Genomic DNA, 14,781 nt, shown 5'->3' on the forward strand with positions numbered 1-14,781 from the left:
TTTCCCCAGAACTGTTTCACTTGATGGAACAGCCAACCCCCAGCACCCCAGCTCCCCCCCAAAACAAATAAACAAACCCCAAACCGAAAACCACCAATGCTATCTCCTAACACACTTGGAACAAGCATTTGCGTAACCCAGCAGTTTGAAAACCCATGGCAAGATGTTGCACGTTTAGAAACTGTGAGGCAGAAAGGAAAAATTCCTTCCAGGAAGTGGAACTCAACTTCTCCACGTATCTAAATTACAATCAAGGGCTGATCAGGCTCCTGGTACCAATCTGCTAGCTTCCTAACATCATCTGTGGCATATATAAGACGATATGGAAGAACTGCACATCTCAGATCTCCTTTCTCTGAGTTTAGAACCTAATCTAGGATATTTAAAATAGCCTTGCAAAGTTCTGGCAGAATCATGTTAAGAACAAATTTGCATTTACAGCAAAGACCTGGGTGTCAAACAGAGAAAAGCAATTCAGTTGCGTTTTGACACAGGAGAGTTCATGTCACGGCCTGGTCCAGGATAACCAGTGGCAAAATCCTTTTCTGCAGGAGGCCAAGTGGTTTGAACCATGCTTATGCCAGCAGACACTGGACCTGGTTGTCTCACCAGCTACCAGTTTCATGCTTTCCTTCTTTGTTCATCAGATAACTGAGGCAACAATATCTCATTCACCTCCCACATTAAAGAAAAACAAAATCCCCTTGAGAAACCTTCAGATGCTGTTCTCTTCCCACATACAGCTCCAGCTGTTTTCACCTTTGCATTACTCGTTCTGTGCAAATCCAGGTCAACTCTGAAAATAACTTCCTGGCATTTTTAAAGGCCTTTCACTCTGTGATTTTTAGTTGGAATTTCAAAGCTTTCCAGTAAAATACTTGTGATTGGCCAGGAAGATCACGCACTTCATCCTTTCTCTATCCCTGGATTGGCTGAGAAGTTCCAGGATATATTTGCCAGGTGATATAAACGGTGTTTTCCACATATCCTTGTATTCAGATCAGCTCTCCGCTAACAGCAATTCACTAGCAGTAAAATTGGCTATAAAACTCCATCATCAGGTGTTTTGTGAGCCAAATCTCTGAAACCTTACACAGGATGACCTCCTGTTGCCCAGACCTAGAGAACAAGACAAAACTACTGCAAAGAGCTCGTTTTCCATTATCACTGCACTGAATGGGCTGGATCATCAGTAAGGCCCCAGTGGCAGGAACTGCAAGGCAGCCCCTGCCCTCAGGAGTTTAAGATCTGAGCCAGACAAAGCAGAGAATAGTCCTGAATTACCTTTTCTTGTGCTGGAATATTTTAGATGAATAAAGCTGCAGGTTTTGGCACGCAGCAGCCAGCTCTGACCAATTTGCTTTGTATCCAGACTGCTTAAAAGGTACCAGGGTGAATTCATCCCGTTGATTTTTGTTTGGGCAGAGTCCCAGGTCTCTTATTGAACTCCCATTTTTGATTGCACGTCATAACTGTGCCAGACAAATGTCCATCCAAAGCAACAGCAGCACGTCTAGCAGATCCCCTGGGAGATTACATTAATGTCAGTGGTGTTCAGGCACCTTCTGTCCTTGTTCCTCTGCTCAGGACCATGTGGCCAGTGCAAACTGAACGATCAACAACACTTTACACGTGTGAAGAAGCAAGCCTGAGCTACCACAGTTATGACATGATGTCAACATGGCAAAAAAAACCCACAAAAACTCCACACCTGTGCTCCTGACATGGTCTGGAGCACTGGAAGCCTCCCCTGGGAGCCCAAAACAGTTGCTCATGTCTAATCTCTGCCTCGGTTTTAGTGGGGAATTTCCTCTCTGCACTTCAGGTGGAACAATATTTTAAGGAAACCTATTTCAGCCTGATGACTGAAGAGGCAATTTAAGGGAAGGCATCCAGTAGCTGGAACTGAAGCTCCATTACGTTATATTAACTATTGAGCTCAGTGTAGGAAGCCAGACAATTGCATACTGAATTAATAGCGTTATTTATTCCATTTGGTGGAGTACGGAGGACACTTAATCGTCACAGCGTTTTAGGTCACAGCTGGCATCAACAGCTCATCTCTGAGAGGATTTTATGGAAAACACAGAGGTAGATTGAGTAGCTGGAAGTGAAACGAGTGTGAATGTGTGAAATACAGCGGGTTTGGTAATAATAAGGTTATATGGCCTCGATTCTTCATTTCGCTTCTAATGCTCCGGCAACACTTTGTCTTAGGAAAGAATAACCAAGTCACCAAAGATAAGTTTGGGTTGGAGCTCGTATAGGATCTGCAGGCACTTCACTTTTTTTTTTTTTTGTCAAAACATTTATCATTTTTAAAGCAAAAAGTATCTGCTCAACCAAAGCAAGATAGCGTCATAGAGAAGCGCTCTTCTTTTGGGGGAGGAAAAAAAGTAAATAAAATAATAAAAGCTTTGAAGATGAAGAATTTTATTTGGAAGGATCAACTATTAAGTAAATGTGTGCAGAAAGTTTCAGCTGTAGGAACTCTACCTTTTGAAACAGAGGGATTAAAACATTACAGAACTACAACAGGGCATCCAAGATATCTCCCCTGTTATTCTTCTTTCATTTTTCTACTTCTTAATTTTGGGCTCTCCAATTGCCATCTCTTACAGCCATATGAACCAGCCATCATGAAAGAATCAGCATTTTTCCCCATCACTCAGCAGGAACAGCCTATCGCTACTTAGCCTATCACTACATTTCTCAACCCTAATCACCTCCAACTGCTGTGGGTTCTAACATTCAGTCTACTGGAGAAAAAAATAACTGATCTGCCATTTCCTGGAACTCTGATTTCCATGCCTTTGACGGAACAATTTCATTGACTTCACAGCAGCCTATCTGGATTTACACCTGTGTAAAAACAAGGCAAGAAAACTGACCCTTGGTGTGGAATATCAAGTTCATAAATGTGTTTTGTCTCTCCATGAATCTCCCCATCTACAAAGGTGAACAGCTGTTGCTATAAATCAGACAGTCTGAACTGGCCATTAGAACTTCATCCAGATGATCCGTTTAAAATATACAAAGGCAAGGTTTTGGAAATAAAATCTACCCTGATGTCCTGAGGGACATCTTCTGTTGGAGAAAATCTCACAATTCAAAGCTAAAATTAGCTCACTTGAATGCTTTTTCAGGAGAGCTATGATACTCAAGAGTAACATTGCCTTGAGAAGGCCTGTTAGATGACTTAAGGGATCCTAAACATCTGGCAGCTTGGTACATACTGCTTTGGAGACATCTAGCATCTTTTTCAACTTCTCTGTGGGTGTAACTCTGGACTATTAACTAGAATGGCTGTATCTGGTCCAGCTCCCATCAACCATTCTCTCTATTTGAGAAGGAAACACTTGCTAAAGTCTGGAAACAGCTGGCAGAGTTGGGCGTAGCTTGTATTAACAAAACACGCTCTTGTTTCTGACCACAGGCTGCCCTTTAAGTTCTGGCTGCAACTGCCAAGGGCTCTTCATAGCTTTCAGGATGAGACCACGTAACCCAAGATGTACAAGCTGGCTGTGTTAAAGGTTGACTCTTGGAGCATAATACTCCCTGTCAGGACAGATAAAGCTTTATGCAAAGGTAGAGGGGAGCAGGATGAGTCCCCTTTTACCAACTGGGAAACTGAGAGACAGGACGATTAAATTATTGGCCTCGTATTACTTCCCAGAGAGAGCAAGAGAACAGTATCTTCCTTTCTCAGGGGTATGCACTAATTCAGGTAGGTCAACATGCAAGACCTAGCTACGCACCATTCACCAGCAGTTTAAATCCAGCCAGGACAGGGCTGCTGGACTGAACCTCCCGCTCCTTTCAGTACATAGCACACATCTTCTGCTCTCATTCATATAAAGAGCTTAAATGCAGCTCAAAGGGGCAAGATGGTTGATCAGTCTCGTACCAACCACTGCACAGTCACCTATTCCCACAACAGCAGTCTCCTCTGCCTTCATGGTCACTGCTTTGTCCTGAAAGGTAAGAGCCAGTATGGTGTCACTATCCTGTTAGGCTTTGTTGTTCATCTTTCTAAGGGTATTGGAGTGTCAGATGCAACATAAACATGGAAAAAACAATTAAACACAGTCAGAGCACTACCTTGAGCCTCCAGACAGTCACAGAGAGTAACAAGCACAGGTTCTTTTGCTCAGTTTCATATGTTCTGAGACCATGAAAAGGAACTTTATGATATGCTGGAAGGGATGAAGTATTAACTATCAAAAACTAGACTGAAGTAACCAAGAGTATGGATTATTTTTTCTTTGATACATGCTTATGTAAATTCAAATACATATGCTTAAATGCAACCTTTCTTCAATTCCAGCAGAGCTTATTAAATCTATTTAAGTGAGACAAGCTAGGCTTCGTGTAATGCCAGGAACTCCCCAGACAGTTTTCCTTCCTACTTAATGTGATACTCTACAATTACACATACCAGAGCCTTTCATTCAAGCATTTTAATTTACAAATACTTTTTACATTTTTTTTAATGTCCCTCCGGGCAGGCAGGCATTAAGAGTCCACTTTATTCAAGAGCAATCAATCGAAGTGAGGAGAGGCAGCCTGTTTTGCTCCAGATCACGCACTGAAATACTACCAGAGCTTAGAAACCTCCTTCCTTGTCCCTTCTTAGTAGTCACTCAGAAATACAATTTCCACAATTTAATAGCAGATACACTCTCTGAATACTGCGCCAAAAGCTCTGAACAGAGACATAGAGAACAAACTCAGTAGCAAAAAAGCCATAGGAAACACAGACTAACCTTAACCAAAATTGGCCACAGTGAGGACCCCCTTCACCCTTTCTTTGGTAAGTTCCCTTACCAAGGGAGCACTACTCTCTGTCATGCAAATCTGTTAGACCTTTCCTCCACAGGTCTTCCCAGCACCAAGCATTTTCTAGGGGAGAGAGAGGTATTACTAAATACTTACTAAAATACTTGAACTCAGCTGTATGTTTTCTCAGCTATCACACAGTAAACTGCACAGCTGCATACAATCCTAGCTCCTTCAAAAGAATGGCAACCCAACACTCAGGCACATCTTTTCTTTTTTTAACTTGTCAGTTCCATTATTTCTGGAGTTTATGATGCATTTTAAGAACATGATTTGCCCCTCTCACAGGCCCAAAGATGGAGTCAGGTTAAATCCAGCCTATACAGCTTGGCGGAGCTTACAGAAAGCAGCCCAGTACCAAGTAATACAGGTTCCAATGGGACTCTTACCAGAGCCAACCACAGGGCACCAGCTTGTCTTCTGCTAGGACTTCAGATTATCTCTATCACCCCCTAAGCACTGAGAAGCACTGAAGAGACCCCCCTTCAAACTCAAGTTTTTAAATAAACACCACGTGGCCGAGTACCTTCTGCTCAGGAACGAACTCCCGTGTGACACCTTTGCTTCGCACCTGCAGGAGTTGCACCCTTGGGGTGGAGCTGAGCTGCCTGGGGCAGGCAGGTGATGCTTTCTTTGCTGGGGTGCAGCCAAGGGCTTCAGGTGACATAGACTTCAAATAACAGGTAGAAATGAAGGCTGGAGATATCACTGCAAGTCCAAACCAAGTTGTGTCGGTGTTTTTCCGTATGCTCTTTGTAAGTGGAGTGTAGTTGTTCAGATGAGGAAGCCCCTGCCTTTACAGTAGAACTGCCTATGAGAGGCTGTTCAAGCGACCTTTCTGGAGAGGTCGAATTTAGGTAATTGGGGCCAGCCGTGCTGCTGGTTCAGGGCCATGGAGCATCAACAGCTCCTAGGTATTACAAATTAAACATCTACCCTGTCTTTGCTTGGGCTTTACAGGGAGACAGTGACCTGGCTGCAGCAGAGACAGAAGATTAAACCCAAGGTGCAAGGGGCAGGTTGTATCTGTAGGAAGTGATCTGGGCTGCAGCAGTGAAAGCTGGGAGATGAACAGCCCCAGGGATGGCTCGGAGCAAACCTTGCCCCAGCATTTATGTTTGCAGGTCTGTTCCTGAAACACTCTGCACGCAATGTTTTAAGGGGATAAAATGAAATCTGCCATCCCTCCATGTAAATAAAGGGATTTGTCATAAAGCTAACAGATCCTGCTCTTAAGTAGTTCCCAAGAATATGAAGTGACAATGAGGTGCCTAAGAAAATAACTTTCCCACTGCCTGGGAAAAACCACTCCTAGGACAATAACTTTACAGCTGTGATTGATACAGGCTTTGAAAGAAAGCAGGGGTCTGAAAGACTCTGTGTATGGTCTCAGCGAGGAGAACAAAGACAACAAAATAAAACTGATATTTTTTTAAGGGTCTGTGTCTTACCTTCAATTATCATCTTAAGGAAAAGTTGCTGGAATGGTTACAGCCAGCCAGTTGCTCTGTGGGAATGTGATATGCACCTGGCAAGCACAGGGAGCAGCGAGCTGCTGCTTGTAGCGCTTTGCCCACCCAAGGGATCACCCTGGCAGGTCAGGTTCATCGTGGGTTCCCACTAACTGTTCTGGTGCCGCTCTCTGGCTGCCCTATCACTGCAAAGGTGATGGGGACTTTTTTTTTTTTTAAATGGCCCCACAGAGAATTTTTAGAGTTGCATCGTACCCGAGAGGCTGAAGCAGAGAAACATGAACCTGTGACCTCCAGAGCTGAAACTCTGGGGCTCCACAGGAGTTTTGTGGTTCATTTACTCTGAGGCTGGATTTGCTGCCAGGTTTGAACCCCCAAGACTTCCTAGTGCTACACCCTGATGGTCTCCCTTTGGGATACAATGCTTTCTCCTACCATTTCCCCATCTCTTCCCATGGGCTTGTGAGAACAAAGCAGCTCATGTTTGATAACTGCTCCACGCAGAATAATTAGGCGTGATCACGGAATCCAGCAATGGAAATCATTTACCCAGTGGGTCAGTCTCACTTTCCTGCAGAGGGCCCAGACTGCTGGCTGGCTTTTGCTTTTATTGAAGGAATAAGTGGCTGCTGCTTTTTAAGAGCAAAGTTCTCCCAAAACTAAAGTTATGATGGACAGAGAACAAGCAAGCTCAGTTCATGAAGAAATACAACGGCCACTCTTCCCTCTTCGTGTCACTCCACTGACTCCAGGGCAACTGCAGCAGCACTGACAGCGGACTTACCCATCGAGGGGAAAACAAGGCTTCCTTCAAATCCTCTTTTATTTACTCCAGTCAGCTGTGTTGAGTGTATTGATTCAATCAGCTATTTCCTTAACCATAAAACCAGATGTGCGCCGTCACGGCCCATCTACAGGGACTGAATCAATGCCATTTAGAAAATGCAGAATAAAAATAAAAAAATCCCAAGAAAGCTGAGATATGCTGATGTTTGGAACTCTCAGAGTTTCATAGGTGAATTGCTTTTCTTTTGAGTCCCATTTATTTTTGTTACCTCCAAAGAAATGCTGTTTTAGCCACATTTCTTGGAAGCAGCATTGAGATCTAATGGGTTGTTACTGATTTGAATTCTCAGGGGAGAGGCTGGAGAATAGAGGGAATGTAGTATTATCTTTGCTTCTGGGCATCAGCAACTTCTGCAAGCAATATGGTGTGGTACATGTCATTCTTTGCTGAAGCAATTAATTATCTTGGTCCCCAGTGAGAAGAAATATTCAGCTTAAAAAAACACTGCAGCCCTTTGGACTTGGCTTAACTTCTGGGCGTCTGGGTAGATGTGTGGATTAGGGAGGCTGGAGCACTCCGTTCTTCTCTTTCTTCTCGGCGCATGTTCTGATTTTCCACTGTACTTCTTATAGACACTGTCACCTGAGGCAGTTCCTCTTTGAGAAGAGTCCCATAAGAAACGTGGCCTGGCTTCTTCCCAGCTTTGAGTTCTGGCTACCAGGTCTCCAGGTCACCTATTCCTAAGGAGCAGAGGAAGGGAAGGATCTGAGGGCTGTGATGAGTTCTCCATCTGCTGGGTCATTCTGCCATGGCAAAGGTGATACAGGTGGGGTCCACACACCCACCAACACCTGATGAACTTGCCCGTATCCTGCTCTTGCCAGGATAGAGATGCAGGGTGAGCAAACACTGCAGGAGACTGGGGCCGGTATGTCTCATCAGAACCTGCAGCTACAAAGAGAGGAATTGTACAGGAGTGGGGTGGAATTTGCTCGCTGCAGAGTGCTTTAAGCAATGTGGCTGTAATAGGCTACATGCCAGATTGTAGAAATTCCTAGCACAGCTTTTCAGAATGTGAATAAACTTGAGATATATGTACAAAACACCACACATCGTGGGCCCTGAAATGCCTGGAGAGTACATGGCATTGCCTTTGTGCACTTAGAACTTGAAGGGATTTCCGCAAGGACGGGTGTCCCCTTCAACTCTAGTATCCACATATGCTGATCAATTCTTTCACTATATTGAGAAATTATCTCATAGTGTCATACCTCTCTAATGCACAGACTCATTTCCCATTGAATTTTCCCTTAATTGCCACCATAAAATAATGTAGCCGTAAAATACCACAAATATCATGAGTAGGGAGGCAAAGGGAACTTCAGACTGTGTTACTTAGGAAGGCCTGAGTGGGCTACAGAGTCTCAGAGTTGGTTCATCCTGAGGTCCAAGCCACAAGGGTAGAGTCACAAGTGATTCACTACAACGGGAAGTGTTATCTCAGAAAACGGATAATTCAAATTTAGGAATCACTGCATAACGCTCAGGCGAGCCATATCCTAACATCTACCTAAACTCTATGCCCAATGTACTTGTCAGCTCTATGTCCAGTCCTGTGCCATTTTAACACTTCATGGAAAAAAACACAGGGGGAGTATATGGCATCACAGGTAGCAAATATTCAAGACCAACACAGGGTAAGTCCCTCTCTAACAGCTGAGCAGTCTCTGGGGAAAGTCTGCTGCCATATAGATGTGAAATGGTTTCCTCTGGTACAAGAGGCAGTGGGGGTCTTTCTGCTGACATAATAATAATCCTTCGTTATCACTGAGCACTGCTAATTAAAACCAAAAGGAATAGAATATTTTCCAAAGATGACTTGCTATTTTCCCCCACTTAAGAGACTTGTTTGACATCTGAAGAGTGGAGCTCTGTGTTGGCATGGGGCAAACACTTAAATTAGTCCAGAGGTAGCTTGTGCCCCTTTGTAACTGTCATAGTTGCAGAAAGAAATAAGTCAACAGCAACAACAAACTCTGGAAACACACACAGGCAAATGCTGGATTTAAAAGCAGGAAAATGGCCTATGTACTGTTCTGCTCCTGACCTGTTCTTTACACTGTACTATTTTGCACGTTGCTCTTTCTCTTCCCCAGAGTGGAGAGAAACCAGATCTTAAAACATTCACTACGAATTTTCAAATCAATAACATGTGAGACTTTGTCTAAAAGGTAAAGTTGTTGTAAAAATCAATGTCAGAGAGAACGCTTTGCCAATTCAATTATACTTGTTCTTCTCAAACTGAAAAAAAAAAAGAAACAAAAAAAGGAAAAAGATGTGGGCTTATTTCAAGCCCAATAAACGTTCCTTGGGCTAACATCCCAATTTTGTAAATATTCTCAGGGTTTCTCAAGCCAGGTCCCCTCAAGGGGTCGTAATTAACTCTAAATAGAGTTACCTTGATTTAAAATCAGCCTCATTTCAAGCAGTGTTTCTGCCTGTGTCCACAATTTTAAAATAATGTTGTGTCCATTAGATGGCATGAAAGCTTACCAGAAATAGGAATCAGCTTTCAAAACTTAAACACAAGTAAGTGTGATTAGACATGGCAGCTGTCTAGAAAATATTCAGCTTTATCACTGAGTATTGGGCAAAATATGAATGATTGTACCCATTCCAGTAAGTGCAGAACCAGAAAGGCTCCCACATTACCCTCTGCTTCTCAAGGCAAGTTTAATTTTAAAGCTTGACCCCAAATAAAAAGAAAACAGCAGATATAAGTATAAACAGCTGTGCTCCTGCTGGCTTAGCTGGAGACTTCAAGGAGCTTGTGAATCACTCACCCGAAGACATGCTGTATACAGCACCCAGCCAAAATGCTGAATCCAGGCCACCGCGGGTAGGAGTGAATGGCGCAGCAAAATCCTCATACAGCTGTGGTATCACAAAGGTGCATGTCGCACAAGATTTCCTTTCTGGCCATGATCTCTCTTTGTCCCATACTACCTGGTACGCACCAACCTCTCTCACGCTGCACACAGAATGAAAGTTTTTTTGGTGCAATAATAATCTTTTTGATCTGCATTTGTAGAGGATAGCCCTGAACTGCATTTCAGGTGCAGGAAGCTGCTTCAGTGCCAAATAATATAGCCAGAATCATGAGTTCCAGTCTCTGATCTGGACTTGCATTTTTTGCCTTCACATGGACAGGCCACCTCTGTGCCTTGTGGATAGGAAATAACACGTCTGTCCGGCAGGGCTGACTAATGCACGCCCTGATGTGCGCTATGTGCAGTTTAATGCCGGACACTTCTCCCTCCACCAGAACAAAGACATGGGAATGTCCTTGCGTCCAGGTATAAGGCTTGCCACATCCCACTCCTTGTCAAAAGGCTGTCAGTAATGTTCCCACCGCTGAAAGAAAATGCCTAGGAAATAAATACCAACACCAGTAATTTAGGTGCAAAGCCAAACTCTGAATGACCCTAGCCTCTCTCATATGACAGAAATCTCTTACAAATATACACCAAATACAAAATCAGTTACAGAAATACCCTGAAAAATCTGTACTTGGTTATCCTGAAACTAAACCATGTCAGGAATTTGGGTAAGTTTTTGCTTAAAGACTATCATTATTGGCACTTGATCAGATACAGATAAGTTAGATTTCCAGCTTGTAAAGAGAATAACACAAAAGGAATTGGAGTAGATTAATTTCACATGTTTCGTTTCAGGACAGGTAGTTTTTTAAAGCACTAAAGCTACATTAATATAAATCTGCATTACAATGGAGCTGTAATTTACAGGAAAAGTTTTAAAGCTTCTAGTCCATGCGTGTTTGCAATGTTTAAAAGGCTTTTTTATTTTTTTCCAATATGGTGTCAAGTGAGTAAGATTCAGAAGTTGTCAAACACATATTTATTACTGTTTTTACCACACACTTGATCACATTCTTTTGTTTGTTCCTCACCAGGAGAACAGAGTTCAAAGGTCTATTTTGTGATTTTTAAAGAGTCATGTTTCTCATTACATTTTCCTTATATGCTAGTGTAACATCAATCCCAAACACAACCGGGATTTGTCTGTGCTCTCCATAGAGTACCTGCACTGAAGAGTTTACTACTGCAACAGACAAAAAGACCAAAGGCAGAAGCACTCCTTGCATTTCACATGGGGAAGTGTGACAGGGACGTTCAATGCTCTATCCAAGATCCTGTGGTACCTTTGGGAAAGGGAGGCATACAACCTTTAAATCCCTTGAGCTTTGACCCGCATCCTTAAACACGTCATCTGTTGCCCAAGAACCATACAGATGGGTCTCCTTGGAGGAGGAGTGATTGTTCCCTGCAGATGTTCCTGACAGCAGCTATCCTATCACTGTACAGTTTCATGGCTGTCTTGCAGGTGATGCATATGAAGCAAGAAGCTGCTGGTCATTTTCCTGCTGTGCAAGAGGACAGCAACTGTGAGCATGAAGTAGAAATAGGGAAGTGAATAACTGCGCATGACCATGAAAAATAGTAGTGGAACACAGTAGTTTTCAGAGGAGGTTATGAAGAGCACAGGAGCATGCTTTGAAAGGATGTGGCCATTTGGAGTAACCGCATCTAAGATACTAGGACCAACCCCCTTATGACTGCTTCTTCCCAGAGGAATCACTTCAGGGAAAACTGTGTTCACTTGCGATGCCTTACAGACTGTACACAAGTCAGTCTCCCTCCAGCACCATACTGAAAATGCAGTGCTAATACACTTCTCACGAGGATACTGAAGACAAGTGATGTTGATAAAGAACTTTGGAATCTGCATTTCTAGGGAATGGGGTTACAGCACCAGGATTTATGATGAAAACCTCAGTAGGCAGAGCACATTGCAGGACACAAACCTCAAAACATCCCCATCAAGCCTCCTTTTCTCCAGAGATCTCTGCTAACACTGCAGAAGCAATAAAATACTTTAAACATACTGCATGGACAATAAATAAAGCCAACTGTCAAAGTACAGACCAACAGATCAACTGGATACACTCCAAAAAATATCACAGTGCTTTTAAGCTATTTCCTTTTCTGTTAAAAAGGTATCGTATCTGGTTCTTTACCTAAAACATTGCTAGACAAGAGGGGAGAGATATTAAAACTCTTGCAGACATTAAAGTGTTAGAACACTCTAGTTTTACTGGGGAAGAAACACACAATGGGGAGGGAATATCCTTGCAGTATCTTTTCACAAATTAACTGGCAGCACAGAAATCCATTTCTTTCCAAAAGCCTGGACTGATGTTACATTGGATCTCATGAAAATAGCCATAAAGTCTGATTTACTGAAATGACTCCAAAAGCTTTAAGCCTTGGTGAATAACAGAGAACCCTAAAAGTAGTGTGAGTCTATAAAATCAAAACAAAGTTTGATATAAATATGGTTTTGCAAGTTAAAATGAAAATATTGAATTTTCTATTAGGAAAGCACAGATAATAGACCAGCTAGGAAAAAAAAACACTGTTTGAAGACCATGAACTTTGTAGATATCAGTATGAAAGGCAAGCTTTTTTAGAGTATAATCTCATTTTTGTTGATTGTCAGAAAACTGAAAAACGCCTTGCACAAGGTGATGGAGAAGTCCTACTGCGACCAGGCTGTAGATACTGGGACTTGAATTAATCTTGTGACTTGATTTAACTGAGCTGCTCCTGCACGGTGCTGGTATTTCTCTCATCAGACATCCCTGTGAGCCAGACTCTGCTGCCATTTATACTCTACAGGTGGGGAGCAAGGGCAGACAGGAGTAAGGAGTAATGGGCCAGAGTTCTAACTGCACTTGTTTAAGGAAATTAAAGTATTTGTTGAAACACAGCTCAAGCATGCCCATACAGGGCTTGATTTCTTCCTAGCCCACTCAAATGGGAGTGTACTAAATAGTATAAAATACAACACCTGGATGTTATGACGAAAGGTCGGAATCACCTGTTGCAGAATATGCCAGCTACTGTGATCCCAGTGGCTTTCCTGTGCTCATCCTCACTGTGACTATCCAGCGATATCAGCAAACCACACGGAACAGCTGCAATTTCACTGACCTCAAGACTGTGAATGACGCAGCTTGTAAAATGCAACACTAAGGATGCCATTGGTATCTGCTCCAGTCCGTTCATATGTCAACAACCACACCCCATGGAAAGGTGTCCTGAATGCCTAGCAAATGGTTTCCATATAATTTTAGGGAGGAATCTGGCTTTTCAAATTAGTCCCTGTAAATTCTGAAGACAGCTTAATAGGTCAAGGATTTTCTGCCAAAGGAGCTCTGCCTCTGTTGTAGAAGAAATTCACTGAAATTTGTAGTCTTTCCTTTGGAAGACTTTCTGAATTATGTCTTTAAATAAAAACAACACCCCAAGACAAAGCCAGTGTCACTCTCCTGGTGATAACGGTGCTTACAGCCCTTAAGAGAGACTGTCCACAAGTACAATTTCTCAACTTCTTGCTCTGTCTCCCTGAGCGAGACTGCAAGCTCCCAGAAAATGAAGGCTTGTAGGTGCACATTCTGCCAACAAAGTAAGCAACCTTTAAAAATGCAGGCTTACAAATATGATTAAAAGGCCAGGTAGTCTCTAAGCCAGAAGAGAATAATCTCTCTGTCTCTGTGAAGTCCCTTCCTTTCCAGCGGCTGTACTGGCTGTTGCGGCCAAGCCAGAATGAAAGATGCTTTGCATGACTTTCAGTATTTACTCTCACAGGAAGCTCAGTATCCTGTCTGGCTGTTGGTATGCTCACCACCTGATTCCAGCACACTCCAAACAGCAAAGTCTTTTTACACAACTGGAATGCACTGCAGTTCAAACGCCGGGAAGAAAACAAGCAAGAACGGCTGCTCCTGATTTGGTAGGGCAGCGCACTATTTGCTTAAGCATTAGCATTGAATCAGGCTCTTTCTGCAGCAGCCCAGCAGAGGCACGGCACTGTGTGCCTGTGCCCTTAGTGACTAATGCAATGGGGACTCCCAGAGACCTTGGAGTACCGAGGATCCTCCGTGCTACAGCCTTCAGCCATTTCTGAGGTGGCAAGGACCAGGTCAAGACCATGAAAGGGAGTTAAGGTCTGTGCCTCACTCTTTAGGGCAACAGATAGTGTGTGTGCAAAAATTGTCCTTCCAATCAACATTTCTGTGATTCTGTGGTGGGACTTAATCAGTGACAAAGAGTGATTTCATCACCTTTGCGTTTGGTGCTGGTGCATTTTGTGGTGTACAGTGGGCCTGGGCCCACCACTCAGAGTATGCTGATAGACTGGAAAGGATTCAGACAAGAGCTGTGAGATGAATTAAAAGGCTGAAAAATAGCTTTTAATCAGAAGCATCCGAGACTGCAACTTATTCTTCCTGTTACGGAGTGATCTTGTATTCTGTTGAAGCACAAATATGGGGAACAAAACTGATCATAGGCTTTTCATTCTGGCAGACAAGAGGTATAATGAGATTTGGTGGTGGGGGCCTGAAGTGAAAATTTCTAACAGCTGGAGCAATTTATTAAGGTAGCAATTAACTCTTCACTACTGGCAACTTCTGAAGCAAGATTGGACTCCTTTCTCAAACACATATTCAGTTCAAAATACATTGATCTGGAATTGATTTTGATTACTGCAGCCTGCGTTATATGGCAGACAAGCACTGATGACATAGATTCTCTCTTT

General features: G+C 43.0%; 1 protein-coding gene across 3 annotated transcripts in view; it reads right to left on the reverse strand.

Moving 5' to 3' along the window:
- The window catches only part of CCDC92 (coiled-coil domain containing 92), a 114,968-nt gene that overhangs the window by 60,890 nt on the left and 39,297 nt on the right, over positions 1-14,781 (reverse strand). The window contains exon 1 of one of the 3 annotated variants that reach the window (XM_066979252.1): positions 4,767-4,844. The exons of the other annotated variants lie outside the window; for them this stretch is intronic. The gene's annotated coding sequence lies outside the window, so the exon portion shown is untranslated. Of the gene's footprint in view, positions 1-4,766; positions 4,845-14,781 lie in introns of those variants that run through there. 3 annotated transcript variants of the gene reach the window in all.

This window comes from Anser cygnoides, chromosome 17 (genome assembly GCF_040182565.1).
Source record: "Anser cygnoides isolate HZ-2024a breed goose chromosome 17, Taihu_goose_T2T_genome, whole genome shotgun sequence".
Taxonomy (NCBI): Eukaryota; Metazoa; Chordata; class Aves; order Anseriformes; family Anatidae; genus Anser; species Anser cygnoides.